This window comes from Ascaphus truei, chromosome 12 (assembly GCF_040206685.1).
Source record: "Ascaphus truei isolate aAscTru1 chromosome 12, aAscTru1.hap1, whole genome shotgun sequence".
Taxonomy (NCBI): Eukaryota; Metazoa; Chordata; class Amphibia; order Anura; family Ascaphidae; genus Ascaphus; species Ascaphus truei.
Genome location: NC_134494.1, coordinates 6,116,215 through 6,136,282, shown reverse-complemented (window position 1 = coordinate 6,136,282; position 20,068 = coordinate 6,116,215). Strand labels below are relative to the sequence as shown.

Sequence of the window (20,068 nt, the reverse complement as noted above, 5' to 3'; positions counted from 1 at the left end):
TGTGTCCCTGCTGTATCCTGCTCCTTTGTTTGCCTTGGATTTCTCTGGCTTTGACCCCTGCTTGTCCTGGACTACCCTGCTCTCTGTACCCCTTTGAACCTTGCTACGCTCTCGACCAGTACAGAGTAGGTTGATGCAACGCACAGCAAAGAGGGGGTGACAGCAGGTCTGGCAAAAATCTTCTTTATTAAAGAGGCATTAAAATGTGGAAGGCTGCAACCTTCTACGCGTTTCGTGCAATGAAAGTTGCACTTTATCAAGAAGAACTTCTTGATAAAGTGCAACTTTCATTGCACGAAACGCGTAGAAGGTTGCAGCCTTCCACATTTTAATGCCTCTTTAATAAAGAAGATTTTTGCCAGACCTGCTGTCACCCCCTCTTTGCTGTGCGTTGCATCAACCTACTCTGTACTGGATTCTACCCTCTGGCGACAGCACGCAGATTGTGAGTAACCCTGGTGATTAACACATATATTTGTGAGTACTACTGGGGGCCAGCCCAATGAGGTTAGGGGTGGGTGTTTTTATGCAACTACCCCTGCCTTCAGGGTAACTGGAGCCCTTCCTATAGTTGTACTGTATTTATGTGCCAGGAGGTTACTTCAATACTTACTTTTACATTACAAGTAATGGGACTACATACTTGAGCACCATATTACTCTTCTGTACGCTCTCGACCACGCTGCTCTCTGGAACCCTTGGACCTGGCTTTGTACCCCGACGACTCTACTCTCTGGACCCCTTGGACATTGGCACACGGACACGACTATCCCTACGTATACTCCTACAGACGTTGCAAGTATTGCTAACCACTCTTTCTACAGGCCCAGCAACGCTATACCACACTCCGGGCTTGCTCCCACTGCTGTGGGTGTGTGGTGCTATACCGTTCCCACCTCAGTACTGGGGTCTTGCCAGGTCTGCGGGCATACAGGCGTGACATCTATGAAGTCGAATCACAAATGCCAGGGCTCCCAGTATATCGTATAAGAGACAGTGATGGCCGAGTAAAAAGCTGGCACCGTAATCACCTCCTCCCTATTCCACAAAAGAGGAAGGAGATACAGAGGTACCGACTACATCATTAGATGGATAGTCAGAACCAGTGGAAGCTAATGAGGAAACTAGTCCGGTCAGAATGCAGGGCCCCTCTCAAAGGGAACCCCAACACTCCGTGGCACCTCCCAGGGGAGCTACGGGTAAAGGGCCTCAACAAACAACTTTTAATAAGGGAACTCTGCAGAAAGAAACGGAAGGAATGGCGGTGCATCTGCTGCTGCTGAAGATAAATTGTAAACCAAAAACTGCAAACTGCAAAGATCTAGGTGAAAAAATTTATTGTAGGCACATTAAAAACAGCCAAAAAGTCACTCTGACGCGTTTCACGTGGTAACCCACGCTTTATCTTCAGCAGCAGCAGATGCACCGCCGTTCCTTCCGTTTCTTTCTGCAGATACTCCTGGGAAGGAGCACGCCGACAGGATCAGGATATCCCACAAGGTCAGCAGTGAGTAACTTACCTTCGTTACTTCATTCATGTGATCAGTCCTGCACTTAATACCCAGATTACCACACAAGATATACCTATCATAGGCTAGTGGTATGTGTTTGGGGTGTGTTTTTATTATATTGGACATTTGGAATCCTGGGTCTCATAAACTGTCTTTTGCAATGAAGATGACAATGAATTATATCAAGGCATAGTCCGCTCCTGGCAAGCATCACAAAGAGGGGCTCCCCTCCTCTTTTCCTTTTTGTAATAAGGGAACTCCAATGAGTAGACCCCTGGACCCTAGAAGCCCATGCTTCATGCCCCAAAGAGACTTTTCAGAGACATTTATACCCTCAATGGGAGAGGCTGAGCCTCAGGACTATGCACATTACTCTCCAGAAGAAGTAGAGCCAGAGCTTCGCAGAAGCCAAAGAATGAGGCACCCTCCCAATTGGGTAACCTACGATTCAGTTGGGGCACCCCACTATGAGGCTCTGCAGTGGTCTCGGGCCAAGATACAAGCCGTTATTGTGATATTCACTCAATTGTGTAATCTCATGTAGAGCATTGCAAGGTGTTAGGTTATATATTTGTACTGCATTTTTAATATATAATTTCTGTACATGGTTATGTTTGCTACCCATGCGAAGTCGTTGGGATTTTACCAGGGGGAGTGTGTAGCCCGGGTCCCCTTGGACTTCCAGAGACAACCCTCCTTGCTCGCAGCGTGGTTGCGGGTGCCACCGGAATCAGCAACGGACCCGCCGGTTGTCCGCAAAGGTGGGGGCCGGAGCAGAGAGCGCTCCGATGCTAGGGAGGCTCTGTGGGCACCCGGCTAGCGGGGGCTGCCATTGTGGTATGCGCGCGCATGCGCAGTGGTCGCGCATGCGCAGTAGCGATCGGGAGCTGCGGTGGTCATTAGAGAGTCACGCATGCGCAGTACGATCTCGCACGCACCCCCTATGTATTAGTAGCCTCCACGGGACTACAATTCCCATGAGGCTTAGGGCAAAATACACCAGGTGCTCCCATGTGGCCAATGAGGGCCAAGGATTCATGGCAGCAGGGAATAGATACATTTCGCGGGCTCTGAGTAAGGCAGTTGGAGCAGGGAGCTGGGTAAGTGAGGGTGCATGGGAGCAGTAGCCCCTTGCACTAGGCCAGTCACCCCCAGAGGCCCCAGATAACAGTTACCCTTGCCCCAGTTTGTGGTTGCTTCAGGGACAGGCCTTAAGGAAGGAGATCTGCCCTTTTAGCTGTTTGGTTAAGTTAAGGAAACACTCAGTGGCGCGCAGCCTGATTCCTGGGTCTGGGCTCAGACCCATATATATATAAAGACTATCTTCACGGAGGCTCCACCAAGCAGTGCCTGCTGCCTGCTGGCTGCAGACGGATCCCCTTAAAGGTATAGATGGTACGGCGCATGGTGATATTATCCACGCCAGAATTCACCCAACGCGTAGGAGGACGTCTCGTCGGATCAGGCGGATCCAAGCCAGTTGTCTTGCGGCACCCGTGGGCTGGAGCCCCGGGCAGGTACCTATAGTAGTGCACTAACCACGTCAAGGGATAGCGCTATCTCCAACACATTAGGTGGGTTTGGACATAAGGGACATCAGGGAATTGGTGCCCAGCACCCAGGTACTTTGGAGGGGGGCATACCTATGTTGATGTGGGCACCGAGTGAAGTTCTATGTATATGGTTATATGCATCATGCTGTGTGGTACAGAGTACCGAAGTTATTAGTGTAGTAAAACGGTTGTTAGCATATATTGCGTGCGTGTATTACTATCACTGTGTTCCTGTAAGAGGACCATCCCACTCAGGTGGGAACCCTTACAGGTGGAGGCGCTGTGTTTTGAATAATCAGGTAACCCCAGGCTCCCAGTGGCGAAGGTTCAGGCCTTCTGTGAGCCTATCAGGTAACGCACCACACCCGGTAACACAAGTGTATTACGACATATGGTCCCCATCTGCGATAGGGGGGGGGGGGCAAAAGGTGTTACATACAATATACCAGTGGGGTCAGATTTGTGGTATTTTTTTAAATGTAAGGAGACATTGTGGGTTTCTAGACCTATGATGATATTTCTAATGTGCTCCAAAATACATACTCTTAACGGTCTTATGGTCCATCCCACGTACTGAAGACCACAAGGACACAGTAGTAAATCTACCACATGATCAGATTTACAGTTTTACAGTTAATAAACATGGCCACCATTACTCATGGGGCTATACTGGTGTAGCCATGCATAACAATGTCTACAGTCATCTCTCCTGCTGGCAGCAAAACCTGGTAAGTTACAGGAATGCCAGCAGTAATCATGGAGGTTTGCCCTCACAGCCTGGTGAGGTGCCCTATGTATGGGTGGGAGTGGCTACATGCTCTGAGTCCATGATTAGTGACATCAGAGATGTGCCTGCCTCCTGAGGTATATAAGGCACTGCACTGCCTAAAGTTAGTGTGGTTGTGTGTGTGTTGCTGCAGGTTGATGCTGCAAGGTGAAGGTGAAGCAACAAGGTTTATAGGTGCCCATTAGTGCCGTAACTAGTGGCACCGTTCTATATCTAACCAGAGAAGGCCAACTGTGTCCAGGGACCTGGCACAGGGGTGATCTCCCTGCGGGGAGAGGGGATCCCACTCCATTGGGAGGGTGTACCTTTTAAAGGGGAGCACGAAGAAATGAGCGGCTGAGTTGCTGGCTGTGAAGGGCAGCTGGCCCATACCACCAATCAATAAAGATGACTTGTTCAAGGAGAACCCCATGGTATGAGTCTGCAATTACTCTCCTGGGGCCCTCACCACCGAGAAGGAGTTCCTCATCAGGACCATCTACCTGCGGACGCATAGATCCTGATGAGGTGGAGGCGCTGCACATGATATAGGTAGGACTCGCACCCACTACCTCAGCTGCCTGTCTGGTTTGACATCCCCGAATACCATCATGCGGGAGACTCAGGAGTCCTGTTGCCTACAGGTGCACCACCGGACACGAACATGTAATGGAGGCTGGATAGACCACAGGGGCCAATATGAGATTGGGGGGGGTCAGACCAGAGGGAACAACCATTACACTGGCATGTGGGAGCTCCCACGCAGGCGCGAACGCATTAAACATGGCGACGCCGAGCTGCAAATGCCGCCGGTAGCTCCCGGTGACTCGGTCGTTCCCGCAACTTTCTGGCACAGCGCGGGGGTCCCTGCAATGGAACGCAGGTAAGGGGGACCAGGTGGGACCGTGATACATACTGTTGGAGGAGAAATAATCTGACTGTGTTTTACAGAATTGACAAGCTTTACATTTAAAACATTTTTTTTTAAAAACTGCGGACTGCTCATCATCCAACCTGATCCACTTTTACGTTCCTTCTTTTCTCTTAAAGCCGTCGGTGCCAATTTGTTTTTTCCATTATTAGCCTTTGAAAAAAGAATCTGCGGTTTGTCGTGTAAAATTTGCTTTAAAAAATCATCATAAAGTATATGCCAATGTTTTCTTGTTATTTTTTTGATGTCATATGACTGTTTGTTGTCTTTTGTAATAAAAGGAATAAAATCATCTGGAGTTTTGCATCTTCTACTTTGTTTTCAAATGCCTTTTCTTTTAGTATTTAAAATGTAGAGTTTTACCTCTTTAACCAATGATTCCGAATAGTTTTCTTCTAAATGATTTTCCCCAAAGTGTTGACTTGTTCTTTATAGCTATGGAATTGACCTTTAGGGATATTGGTTAACCAATTATTTTCGTGACAACTATCGGTTGGAATAAAGTTATTTGTATCGACATTTAAAAAAAAGTTTATGTTTAGCACTGACCAATGCAGATCTACAGTATACAGGGGTAGCGGTATTACCCTGATTTTACCTTGTTATCGTCTAGTAACCATGCGCATGTACAGAGGCAGCGAAAATAAGAGATACAAGTATTATACCATTCATATAGTCCCAATATCTATGTTGAGTATATATCATTTCATTTGGTCTGGGTGTAGGATACATTTTACTCCCAGGTCACTCTTGATGTGATTATTGGTATAGGTATATATTATTTATAATAATGCTGATGATTGACCCACATGTTTAGTTGTTAAGCAGGTATTCAATCAAACACATCTATAAATATCCCATTAAGTGACTTATTGGGGTATATCCCCAGCGATATGTTGGACATATAGTAACATACAAAATGCAGTGCCAGTTTGGCACATGCTATAAATTATCCTTTAATTACCGTTATTTCATCCATCATTGCAAAGAATTGTGAAACCTGCATTGAGTCTTTTTTATGTTTGTTTTGGCTTCTTTCTGGTTAGTTCGCTGAACTGTAAGCGATAAAAATCTATTTGGAAGTGTCACAATTATGCATTAGGATTATAATGCACAATGTTCATTGTCCTTTTTTTTTATATATGTAACGGGTATTCCCCCACCCAATCGCAGATTATATTGTGTGTGCAGAGAACATCCAGTGTTACCTGCGTGTGGTGCTTAACCTGTTGGCTCACAGGAGGGCTGAGCTTCCGCCAATGGGAAACCTGGGGCATTTATGATACTATGAGTAACCACTTACTCGGTGCAGCGCCTCCACCTGCGATGGTTCCTAGCAGAGCAGGAATTGTTCCTCGCAGGACATCATACAATAACCATATACACGTATGTGATATAACCAAATACCTTTTACTTTGGAGCATAAGAAACACATATATCATCACACTGAATATAACAGGTGTCCCTCTCTAGAGAAGACACTAACCACTGCGTCTCACACAACGCTAACGCTATCTTGCGCCACGGCGGACGCCAACACTTTATGCGCCACGGCGGACACTAACACTTCCACAGAATGATCCCACCCCATGTCCAGTAACCCCAACCCAATGTCTCGCACTCCCAAGTCATATACAAGTGTGTGTGTGTGACTGCGCAGCCACTATGTCTGGTGATAGGCCTTGTTGGTGCACGTGAGGTTATGGGTTACCTGCCGAGCACTCCAGTGCTCGGACCTGCAGCGGACTTCACAAAGGATCAAGGCGAACTCCCGCACAATATCCGTGATCCACCGCAGGATGATCCATCAGAGGCGATCTCTCTCTGATAATAGTCCAGCTCTCTCCCAGCCAGACACACAATGTTCGTTGCACTCTATAACAAATAGCTAATCGGGCAGAGTCCCTAACCTAGGGCCTGTCCCTACAACACTCCACTAGGGTGACTCAGGGCTATCTGGGGCCTAGGGGAATTGCTGGCCTAGTGCAGGGAGTCACTGACTCCTGCACCCTACCTTCTTCCCCTAGCTGCTCCGGTCACCAACTGCCAACGTGCCGACAACCCGCAAAAAGTATCTATTTGCTCCTGCAGAGCAGAGAGTCACTGTGCCCTATTGGCTCCCTGGCATCACGTGGGCCGCGCAGAGGCTCATGGGACTCGTAGTCCCTGCCTAGAGCCTTCCCTGGTAGGCTAGGGGTTTGCGGGCTCCTATCTGCGCATGCGCGAGCTGTCTGGAGTTCTCCTGCGCCTGCTCTAACTGCGCATGCTCTAACTGCGCATGTGCGAGCTACCTCTCAATGGCGGCTCCCTGCTCCGCTAGCCGCCGGGACCCTAACGACGCGACCACGGCCTTAGCGACGGCCCGATCGCGTCCCCGGCAACCGGCCGCGTGCACAAGAGCCCCCGCACCTCCCCACGAGTGGCTCTAACCCCCCTACCGCCCCGGTGAGTGTCCCGAGGGGAGGGGTTCAATAACGGCTCGGGGGACCTGGCTACATATACTTTGGTATTTGCTCTAACTGCGCATGCGCGAGCTACCTCTCAATGGCAGCGTCCTGCTCCGCTAGCCACCGGGACCCTAACGACACGACCGCGGCCTTAGCGACGGCACGATCGCGTCCCCGGCAACCGGCCGCGTGCACAAAAGCCCCCGCACATACCCACGAGTGGCTCTAACCCCCTACCGCCCCGGTGAGTGTCCCGAGGGGGGGGGGGTCCAGTAATGGCTCGGGGGACATGGCTACATCCTCCCCCTGGTAAAATCTCCAACGCCCTCGCTTGGGACACAACCTACTACAACTATGTACAGAAGTTATATAATAAAAATTTGCAACAACCACATACGATCTTAAATATCTCTAGATCAGATTGCACATTTCAGTGAACATCACAATGACAGACTGGACTCTGCCGCGAGCCCACTGCTGAGCCTCATAATGGGGTGCCCCAATTTGATCATAGGTTACCCGGTTTGGAGGGTACCTTACTCTTTGACTCCGTTGAAGCTGTTCTTCAGCAACTCCCTCTGGGGAATAATAAACACAGTCCTGAGGCTCAGCCTCTTCCCTTGAGGGGAGAAATGTCTCTGAACAGTCTCTTTTCGGCACAAAGCACGGGCTCTGTACATCCAAAGGCTGGCCTGTTGGTGCCACCTTAGTAGGCATTGGCCTACGGAGCCCTTTACCCGTAGCTCCTCCGGGAGATGCCCCATCTGCAGGGTAGTCCCTTTGAGAGGGTCCTTCCATAGGGTCTTCAAGCGTTTCAGAGTGGGTCTCGTTATGGACAGTCTCTTGACCCATCTCTGGTACGTCGGACTCACCGTTGAGCGGTGTGGCCAGTATCTCTGCGTCTTCATCTCCCACTTGTGGGATGTTAAGAAGATGATTTTGGTGCCATACCTTTACCCGGCCTTCAGTGTCTTTGATGCGATAGACCGGGAGGCCAGGCATCTGAGACTCTATTTCATACACCCCATCTCTCCATCGGTCAGCTAACTTGTTTTTTCCCGGGACTCCCAGATTTCTAAGCAAAACAGCGTCCCCAGGACGAAGTTCCCGATATTTGACCTTATGATCGTGTCGTCTTTTATTGCCAGCGTTCAACTTAGCTGTAGCCTTCTCAGCCTGTTGATAGGCCTGCTGTAAACTGTCTTTAAGTCTTTGCACATATTTGAAATGGGTAGCATTGTGTATCCCATCCGTCGAAACTCTAAGACGTACGTCCACTGGCAGTCTCGCCTCTCGCCCAAACATGAGGAAGTATGGGGAGAATCCCGTTGACTCGTGCCTGGTGCAATTGTACGCATGCACCAGGGCCTCCACGTGTCGACTCCATTCAGTTTTCTGAGCACTCTGTAGTGTTCCGAGCATGTCCAGTAAGGTTCGATTAAAGCGCTCGGGCAGTGCATCTCCTTCAGGGTGATACGTGGTCGTTCGTGACTTGGTGATGTTCAGCAGTTTGAGTAGTTCCCTGATCAAGGTGCTCTCAAAGTCCCACCCTTGGTCGGAGTGAAGGCAGTTGTGGAGACCATAGTGCACGAAGTACTTCTCCCATAATATTTTTCCAACTGTGATGGCTTTCTGATCTTTCGTGGGGAAGGCCTGGGCATATCAGGTGTAGTTGTCCGTGATGACCAGCACGTTGCATATTCCCCGGCTATCAGGCTCAATGCACAGAAAGTCCATACACACAAGATCCATGGGGCCAGAACTTTTTAGATGGCCCATGGGGGCTGCTCGGGTAGGCAGGGTCTTGCGCTGTATACACCTAGTACAGCGGTGACAGTGACGCTCAACGGCCTCTCGCATCTTGGGCCAGAAAAAACGATCTCTGACCAACCCAAAGGTCTTGTCTATACCAAGATTTCCATGATCATCATGTAGGGACTTCAACACCAGGTATTGTAAGTTCTTAGGGAGGACTAGTTGTCGCCTATCCGGGTGGTTGTGGTATTGCACCACCCGATATAGTAAGCAATTGTCTATTTCGAATTTGTCCCATTCCCGCATGATCAGGGCCACCAAGTCATTGGGCGCGCGTTTCAGAAGGGCTGGGTTCTTCTTTTCAACGGCTCGCCTGATGATACTAACGACAGGATCTCGTATTTGGTACTCTACCATATCCTTCCACCGTAACACCTTGTCATGCGTGATGTTCATCCCTTTTGGGTCGCAGCAGGCGGCTGGGACAGCCTGCGACCGGCATCCCAATGAATTGGCCACTCTTAATTCTGAAAAGGCCACTTGGTCGTTGACGATAGCGGCCAAGCTACACATAGCTCGCACTCCGGGTCCTGGGAGTTCCTCCCATTCCTCATCATCTGGAATAGCACTTAACCCGGGTCGTCTGGATAGAGCGTCAGCCCCTATATTCAAAGGTCCCGGCTTATACTTCATGGAGAACCTGTAGTTGCTTAGGGTGGCCAGCCAGCGGCGTCCAATTTGGCCGAGGTATTGACGTATGTGAGGGGATTGTTATCCGTCCTTACCTCGAAGGTAACACCGTACAGGTAATCGTGGAGCTTCTCGGTGATAGCCCACTTGAGAGCCAGGAACTCCAACATGTGGACGGGGTATCTCTGTTCACTGGGCGTCAAGCTGCGGCTGATGTAGGCTACAGGCCGAAGACCCTCAGGATGCCTCTGGTGCAGGCCGGCACCCAGTCCATTGAGACTGGCATCGATATGCAGAACGTATGGCTGTTCGGGATCAGCATATGCAAGCATCGGCGCTTCGGTCAGACACTTCTTCAATTTCCGGAAGGCCTGCTCACACTCAGACTTCCATTTATCACCAAACGGTTGGCGTGCCGATACAGTCTTCCTTCCGGTCTCTGAGGGGTATATCTTCAACAGATTGTTCAGGGGTTTAGCTCTGCTAGAGTACCCTTCCACGAAGCGACAGTAATACCCACAGAATCCCAGGAAGGATCGCAGCTCCGTGACATTCTCGGGATGAGGCCAGTTCACTACTGCTTCTACCTTGGCGGGGTCGGTGACGATCCCTTGGGCGGACACGATGTGTCCCACGTAGGTCACTGAGGTATGGCAAAAGCGGCACTTGTCTAGGGACAATTTCAACCCTTCGTTCCCCAGACGGTCTATCACTTTAAGTAACTGCTCTTCGTGCTCTTCTAGAGTTCTTCCGAAGACAATGATGTCATTCAGTTATACAAGACACTCCCGCGGGCTCATGTCCCCGATAGTCTTCTCCATCAGCCGTTGGAAGGTAGCAGGCGCCCCACATATACCTTGGGGCATACGTGTAAATTGGTAGAATCCCAATGGACAGACGAAAGCTGTTTTCTCCTGATCTTCCGCATTCATAGGTACCTGATAGTACCCAGATCGGAGGTCGAGCACGCTGAACCATTGACTTCCATTCAGCGCATTCAGTATCTCTTCAATGCGTGGAAGGTTGTACTGATCCGGTATCGTACGATTGTTCAGAGTTCGATAGTCGACACACAGTCGTACGGATCCGTTCTTTTTACGCATCACCACGCGTAGGGCCCCCGAGACTCCGTCAAAATCCCGGCAGTTTCCATATCGTGAATGACGTTCCTCACATTGTCCACATCCCGCGGGGCGATGCGACGAGAGCGTTCTCGGAACGGGGTGGCATCACTCAGTCGAATGGTAAGTTGGGCGCTGCGACTGCACCCCACATCCATCTCACTCGTGGAGAACACCTGTCGTCGTTGATTCAACTGGGTTGCCAGCCGCTCCTTCCACTGGGTGGACAGCGTCGACTCACCGAAGTTGAAGTCCAGCTCGACTAACCGCTCATCCACGGCCGCCGCCTTAACCTGAGGCGTGGTTTCTACAGGACTGACCGGTTATATACAACCTAACTTCTGGTCGGCATCAAATTCCATCGGGAAGGGGGAGAGATTCTGTACATACACATGGGTTCGTAGAGGGATCTTAGTCGCCAACTCCCTCACTTCGGGTAGTACCCTATACCCTCTCCGAACTTCTTCTTCTTCTTCTTCTTCAGGTGTACTCTCCAGAGAGAACAGCTGATCGCTCTCATCTCGCTCGGGATAACGACACCAGACGGCCATTCTTTGCACTCCCCCTGGTAATATGGTCGTCAGTCCGCGTTGGCGGTTGTAGAGATCCCCGTGACGCTCCAGGGCATATACCCGTTTGCACTCCTCTCGTAGGACCAGATCTAGGAGGGAGGTGGCAAGCGGCAATTCGTTAGTCTCTTTCAGATACGCTCGGACCACCGCTTGCACTATGTCGGTGTTGGTACCCAGGATGATCGGATACTTGTACTGATCCTGGGGCTCCGGACATACCAGCGCCGTAACAAGCATGGAGTGTTTCTTGCCGGTGTTCAGTTGGGGTATTTCCATTTGAACCCTTACAATCCCATCAATGGGATAGTCTTCATTACTTAACCCCCGTACTTTCACATGATCGGCCGCTCCCAGGGGGCAGTGTCTGAGGTGCTGGTCATAGAACGGCCTGTATATGATGGTCACTTGTGACCCCGTGTCCAGTAGAGCTGACGCATAGATCCTTTCTATTAACACCTGCACAATAGCTGCAGGGCCTACTTGGCTGTAAGCTTCCCGGTTGGAGGCGTCATCCCCGGCGTCGGCCTCTGCAGGGGCATCGGTGGTTCCCGGAGGGGTCTCCACGTCAGACCCGGCGGTTTGTACTCGGCATACCATCGACCGGGCTGGGTTTCTTCAGCCGGGAGTTTTGTCCTCGGTGAGGTCCTCCCTTTCTGGGCAATCACGGAAGAAATGGCCCTTCTTACCGCAGGTATAGCAAAGGAGGTCTGTTTGTTAAGAGCGGCCCCTGTACGGAGATGATTAACGGGCGGGTCTAGCTTTGGAGGCCGAGTCCTTAGTTGCGACCTCCTCGTCCTGGGTCGGGGTGTTCTTGGCCTTGGCCCCAGCGGCCTTAACAGGGTCACTGGTGGAAGGCTCCTTAACCTTGGCGGGAGTATGCAACCGGGCGTAGGCTTCATGTTTCTTTATCTCATCCATTAGCTCCTCCCAGGAAGGGGGGTCACTTTGCATCCGGGAACACTTAATCATGATGATGATAGAATGGTCGGGTAGTGCACCTCTCAGAATTTGGTTCCAGCAATACGCATTCACCTCGGTGGCCTTAATCTGGTCCCTTTTTCGCATCTCCCATATGACCGCTCTAATTCGCTGAAGGTAATCAGATAGCTCCTCTCTGAGTTTCTGGCGAAGATTGAAGTACCGCGTCATCAATTGTCCTTCGTCCTCAGTTTGCCCGTAAGCCCGCTCAAGAGTCTCTAACATTTGCTGGGCAGTGACATCTGCATGTTGATCTTTAGCCAGCCGTATCGTGGTGGAAGCGGGCGGTCGCAGGCACTCCATTATGCGTTGTCGTTTTGCCGACTCAGGGCATGTCCACTCTTCTACAACCTGGGAAGTGTATTCCTTCCACATGTCAAACGCTTCTTCGCCCGCTGGAAAGGGCTTAATTCCTTAAAAGATTTTTAGTTTGCGATACTGCTGTAGGATCAACGCCTCGGCTCTGGTTGCTCCCAGCTCAGCGATAGTCTGAACTAGCATTCGGAATTCCTTTCCCAAGGTAGCAGATGGCTGGGCAATACCTAGCGGTGAACTGCCATCGGCGGGTGCACCTAAATTAGACTCGCAATAACTCTCAGGGGGGGAAGGCGATGTAGGCATAGCAATCTCTTCCAAGTTCGTGCGAGGGCTGAGGGGTTCGGGTTTTATGGGCCGTTCCGGGTACACCACCATACAGCCTATACCGGCCGAGTCCTCAAACCACAAGCTGGACGGACCCTGGCCTTCATTTATATCTTGTCCGATACTCACTAACACGGAGCAATACTCCTTGTCCTCCAAACGTTGATCTAACATGGCTATGGTGGCAGCACCCCGGAGATTAGGGTTTTGCCGCAAGGCCACTCGTATAGCCAATGACGGAGTATCTACCGGGATGCGGCACACCGCAAGCGTGTGGGGCGGCGGCACTTCCAGCTCCATGGCCCATTCATACACTTCTGAGCGCGACAGGTACAATAATGGGGGTGACATTTTAGGAGAGAAAAAAAATGGACAGGGCACCCCAGGTCTGAGATCTCAGCAGCGCCTCCAAAATGTAACGGGTATTCCCCCACCCAATCGCAGATTATAGTGTGGGTGCGGAGAACATACAGTGTTACCTGCGTGTGGTGCTTAACCTGTTGGCTCACAGGAGGGCTGAGCTTCCGCCAATGGGAAACCTGGGGCATTTATGATACTATGAGTAACCACTTACTCGGTGCAGCGCCTCGACCTGCGATGGTTCCTAGCAGAGCAGGAATTGTTCTTCGCAGGACATCATACAATAAACATATACACGTATGTGAGATAACCAAATACCTTTTACTTTGGAGCATAAGAAACACATATATCATCACACTGAATATAACAGGTGTCCCTCTCTAGAGAAGACACTAACCACTGCGTCTCACACAACGCTAACGCTATCTTGCGCCACGGCGGACGCCAACACTTTATGCGCCACAGCGGACGCTAACACTTTACGCGCCACAGCGGACGCTAACACTTTACGCGCCACAGCGGACGCTAACACTTTATGCGCCACGGCGGACGCTAACACTTCCACAGAATGATCCCACCCCGTGTCCAGTAACCACAACCCAATGTCTCGCACTCCCAAGTCATATACAAGTGTGTGTGTGTGACTGCGCAGCCACTATGTCTGGTGATAGGCCTTGTTGGTGCACGTGAGGTTATGGGTTACCTGCCGAGCACTCCAGTGCTCGGACCTGCAGCGGACTTCACAAAGGATCAAGGCGAACTCCCGCACGATATCCGTGATCCACCGCAGGATGATCCATCAGAGGCGATCTCTCTCTGATAATAGTCCAGCTCTCTCCCAGCCAGACACACAATGTTCGTTGCACTCTATAACAAATAGCTAATCGGGCAGAGTCCCTAACCTAGGGCCTGTCCCTACAACACTCCACTAGGGTGACTCAGGGCTATCTGGGGCCTAGGGGAATTGCTGGCCTAGTGCAGGGAGTCACTGACTCCTGCACCCTACCTCCTTCCCCTAGCTGCTCCGGTCACCAACTGCCAACGTGCCGACAACCCGCAAAAAGTATCTATTTGCTCCTGCAGAGCAGAGAGTCACTGTGCCCTATTGGCTCCCTGGCATCACGTGGGCCGCGCAGAGGCTCATGGGACTCGTAGTCCCTGCCTAGAGCCTTCCCTGGTAGGCTAGGGGTTTGCGGGCTCCTATCTGCGCATGCGCGAGCTGTCTGGAGTTCTCCCGGCGCCTGCTCTAACTGCGCATGCTCTAACTGCGCATGTGCGAGCTACCTCTCAATGGCGGCTCCCTGCTCCGCTAGCCGCCGGGACCCTAACGACGCGACCACGGCCTTAGCGACGGCCCGATCGCGTCCCTGGCAACCGGCCGCGTGCACAAGAGCCCCCGCACCTCCCCACGAGTGGCTCTAACCCCCCTACCGCCCCGGTGAGTGTCCCGAGGGGAGGGGTTCAATAACGGCTCGGGGGACCTGGCTACATATACTTTGGTATATTTTCTGGATTCTGCCGTTAATAACAGCCGTTTGTCATGTATGTATCAGTTATGTTTCATGGCATCATGTAACCCATTCTCTGCCAGATGGGCCATACAACGTATTATAGAATGTGTCCTAATATTTGTCAAGGTACTTTTTGTCAATGTTACGTCATTATTTCTACCCATTTCCACTTAAAAAAAAAAAAATAACTTTTAAGAATTTGCCTTTTCCATCCTGATCTCAAACCTTATGGTAAAATTCTCCAGTAGTTTACATCTTGAACAAATATTGACCATTAAAGTTGATTGTCAGCTTGTTCTAAGTGTTATTTCCAATAAAGAACCTTACTATCCACCTCTGATCAGTGCAATGCCATTTACTTACTTACAGTAGGCCTGAAAATGAAATCTCTCTTTTCCAGTTAAGTGTTTCTGGATTCAATTTGCACAGCTATTAAACATATATTAAAGGTATTTTTGTTGTTGTCACCTTCCAATAAACTTCTTAACGTTGTACTTTGACTCTAGTCTTTGTCGTGTTATATATAAAGGCTTATTGATTAAAACAACACCAAAACGTTGGGCTAATTTGTGTTGTATTGTTTAATAATCCTTTATTTATTCACAATTTGAAGTGTCCAGTGCTGGTAACAATATCTCCTAGGAGAATTTGCTTTATACTTACCTTGCAAAGATTTCGTATACGATATTCAAGAGAGTGCCACAATCTTCTACTAATATACAATATATATACAGTATATATAATATATATACAGTATATATATATATATATACAGTATATATATATATATATATATATATATATATTTATATATATATATATGTACATTTATATATATATATATAGGAAAAAAAGAAGAGAGAGCGCACGCCACATAGCGTAATACAGTACATTCAGTACAGTAATACAGTACAGTCCAGCAGACAGTAAGTGCCCCCCTCCGGAGTTATCACTGGAGCACATATCCATGCAGCATCTATCCCTGACGAAGAAACCCACAATTTGGAGTTCCGAAATGCGTTGGATGTTTTTTGGCACAGCAGGGACACCGTAGTAGCATTATACCGGAGGTGATGTCAGTAGAGGAGCCGATCAACGAGACTCTGGTAGCAGCTGACTCCGAGCACAGAAGGCGGATCTCCTCGAGTTACTGGCATACTTCACCCCACGGCGAGCGGTGTTAACCAGCGAAAGACCTTAAAACAAATGCGCATGTCCTAGCCATCTCTGGTGAGTAGGATTCCAATTTTTCTCACGGCGGAGCAAGTTCAATCTCTATAGGTGCAGCCGCACAGAGATGGTTTATGATTGATATATTAATGTATGTCATTTTATTTTTTGTCCAATTGTTTTATTAAATTGCTCTGTTTAATCAATTTATATTGTCCTTGGGTAATGCACTATTGCAGTGTCTTTTGCATGTTTTGTCTTCCTTTCTTGAGGTGAATGCCCAAAGAAAGGAACTTTATCCACGATCATATCCTCATCTATAGGTGACCCCTTGCCTCAGCAACCCAGGAACAGAGAAGATTTTCCTTCCAACTACAAGAAAACCGATAATACTTTCCTTTATAAGACTTTGTATCTGCACATATCAAAGATATATGTTTGGGGCTGGGAAACATGCTAATCTAAAGGGAGTTGTGGACTGCATAGGTTTCACTAGACATACTCCCAAGTGAACAGAAGCTTTGTTTGACCCCTTATTTGAATATGTGGATGATTTTCTTATGTTAAAGAAACAGGCGCAATAAAAGCCTTATTTAATTTCACCTTAACAAGTCTCCCTTGCATACCTCTGCGCACGTCCTCCTACACACAGTATACATACATATATATATATATATATATATATATATATATATATATATATATACACACACAAACATATATATATTATATAAATAACAGGGGGAAAAAACATTGTTAGGTATAACTATATTGGTATTGTGCACCAACTCACACCATTTCTCTTCAATCACTATTTATGTATTGTCATTTTAAAAGGCATACAGAAAATAAAAAGAATTAGCGAGAAAACAGATATGTTTCCACACACTTAATAAAAATAATATACTAGCAAGAAACATTTAAATATTACAGATGTAAAAAGATAAAAGAAAAAGCAATTATCTATTTTTTTCATAAATGTCCTGAATCAGCGGATTGCAAAGCCATGTTTGAAAAGGAATAACTATAAGGGATGTGTCTGGATAACAAGCTGGCCGACAGAGCAGGTCATATATTGCCACACCTAAGATTGCTGCTGACAGGAAGTCAGCCTCTTTCTCGTTCTTTATTGCGTGCAGCCGCTTCTGGCCTTTAAATAGCAAGCAGTTGCTCTGTCTTTGCTTGTGCAAAGTACTCTGTTCCTGCTTGAGTTCTGCCTTTGTTCCTGGGATTATAGAGAAAACGTGGTATATGTGGTGCTCAATAATTGAACCGGGTTCCATATGCATGTAGTAATGACATCATAAATCCACAATTGGTAGTCCAGTAGTAATGGAGTGCCCCCCAAATGAATATAACACAACTGAAGGGGAATGTGACTGGTGGAGTCGGCTTAGACATCCACAGTGATGTACACAATATAAACACCCAATCAGTAGTAGTAATAAAGAGGAACAATGTCCATGGGAGACAGGATTTGAATAAGGCACTGCGGCACTTTACCTGTACTGTCCAAGGGGCACTCTCATAATCTTCAGCGTGCAATCCATCTGATGTAGATACAGGAAGGAGATAGGTGTAGATAGAGCACAGCTCCAGACATCCTGTAGTAAATATCCAGGAAAAAAGACCAGGCCACTCCACAATAGTAACAAAAAAAGGTTATTTAATGCTGGCTAGACATACAGGGAAAAAGGGGACTGAATGAACGCACCTACGCGTTTCGTACAGGAGTACTTTATCAAGGTGATACCTTGATAAAGTACTCCTGTACGAAACGCGTAGGTGCGTTCATTCAGTCCCCCTTTTCCCTGTATGTCTAGCCAGCATTAAATAACCTTTTTTTGTTACTATTTTGGAGTGGCCTGGTCTTTTTTCCTGGATATTTACTACAGGGTGTCTGGAGCTGTGCTCTATCTACACCTATCTCTTTCCTTTGTTCCTGGGATTGCCTGCCTGTGTTTGTACTTCTGCTTGGATCTGATTACCCCTGCCTGTCGCCTGACTCAACCCCGGACTGAACCCGACTACCCCTGCATCCCAGGCATGGGTCGGTATATTACTCACTATCTCTGCCCTGGGGGCCCGTACCCTGTTTGCAATCAGCAACATTACAATAACTACCAGGAATGAATAGAGACGGAGGAGGACGAAGTTAGTAATCAGTCTTCAGGTGTTGAAACAAGTCCAACCCTGCATTTCAATTCTAATATATCTCAAGAAAACATTGCACTCAACTGGTGTTCTCTTTTGCAAATTTTAGTGCTATTTTTTAATCTCGTAAACTTAGATAAATAATTGTCCGTATTATCTTTAAACCTATGAGAAAAATATTCATATTTCTCCTATAATTAGAATGTAGCTATTTAAAATTTTAAATGACAAGTAAAATGCAAATTGAATTTAGTGTATGTTGCTAATTGAGGTTTAATTAAAAGCAAATGTCTTCATTAAAAGCATAATGTTAACAGAACCATAAAGATGTATAATGCAGTTGATATCTGCTGTAATATATATCTCTGTCCCTTGTTCTCTTGATTGGCACTATCACAGTAAATAACCCCTGTAACCCATGTTCCCCCCTCCCCCCCCGGTCGCAGACTGGACCTATAGGGTGTAGTGAGGGCTGGTTACGTGTATGTGGGTGGTGCGTAGCTGTGAGGAATAGGAGGGCCTGAGTTTCCCGCGGTGGTATAGGGGATAACAGGGGCAGGCTTCTGGGGTATATGCCTCCATCTTCTTAGCAGTCTTGGTGCAACGCCTCCATCTCTGGCGAGCCTTAATGAATAAGGTGAAACCCTCCCAGAGAAGCCCTGGTCCCAGGGCGAGAGATTTCAATCTCACACAGTCTTTGTATAAAAGCAGCACTGGTCTTTATGCTCCAACGCAGATCAATAGCACACAACTACAGCACACAGCAACAGCAGCAGGGTAAAGGCTTTTCCTCCTTCTCCTTCCCTCCAGAAGTACACCCTCAGGATGGGCTGTCTGGAGCTCCAAATCCCCACACCTTCCACCCCAAGGTATAGGCCCTCAGGGTGAGGCTGACTCTCCCCTCACCCTCTGCAGGGTGAGGGGCATTGGTCCACTGCACTATTGTGCTATCAGCTCTACTCAAGGTGGCTGAGTCTCTCCTCTCACTGGCATGCTCCAAGCTCAGACTCTGCTTCAGCACTCACTCCCTTCTCTCCAGCACTGACTAACTTCTCTCCAGCACTGACCCTTTCAGACTCACAAGAGCAGCCCACTAAATAGAGACAGCCCTGCCCATCCTGATGTCAGCAGGCCCTCCCCTGTGTCTCAGCCTGCCACACAGAGTCAGGTGCCTACCTCCACCAATCCCGGCAGGGCTTGAAGCTGGGGAAACCCATGATAGCTACTTGCGGCTTGCCCTTAGCAGGACTTACACCAGTAGGAGAAAGATATATAGCCCCCATTTCTTACCGGGGCTACACCCCATTAAATTCAATTACATGCCTACGTTTACCACAGTTTGAAATCTATGCAATCAGTTTTGCTTGATATATTTGTGATGGGCTCTTTTATACTCACCATTATGTGAGTACATCCACCTCAAGTATTTCCCAAAATAGTATTGATTAACATGATACTGTTTTGTTTTCTCTTTATATACTGACATCTACCGCTCCCTCCTGTGTGTGTACTATCACGTATACCGCAGTTTACATAGATTTGAACTGAAGTGTTGCTGCAAAAAACTGCGTATCAGGGCGATCTTTGGCAATTGTAATTTCCCTCAAAATTTTTTACTATTTATTTTGTATTTTAATGGTGTTTTGTATATTTTCACATTAATAGTTAGTATACAACAAAAGATAGAGAAGCCCAAAGCTACATCCAATATGACAAAAATACAGTGATACCTATATATCTCTTGAAAAGGGGTCATTTAGTTTAATACTTTGGAGAAAGCATTATAAGCCTGCAAGCCACATCAAGGCAGACCCCAATATTGCAGGTCCTAACACTAACTGATTACAATTCTTATTTACCTCTATAATTAAAGGAAGAATGATCACATTGAATCTGTCCAAACCAGC

At 48.1% G+C, this 20,068-nt stretch overlaps 1 protein-coding gene across 2 annotated transcripts in view; it reads right to left on the bottom strand.

The window, feature by feature from the left end:
* The window catches only part of LOC142464336 (uncharacterized), an 898,100-nt gene that overhangs the window by 475,725 nt on the left and 402,307 nt on the right, over window positions 1–20,068 (bottom strand). The window lies entirely within an intron of this gene.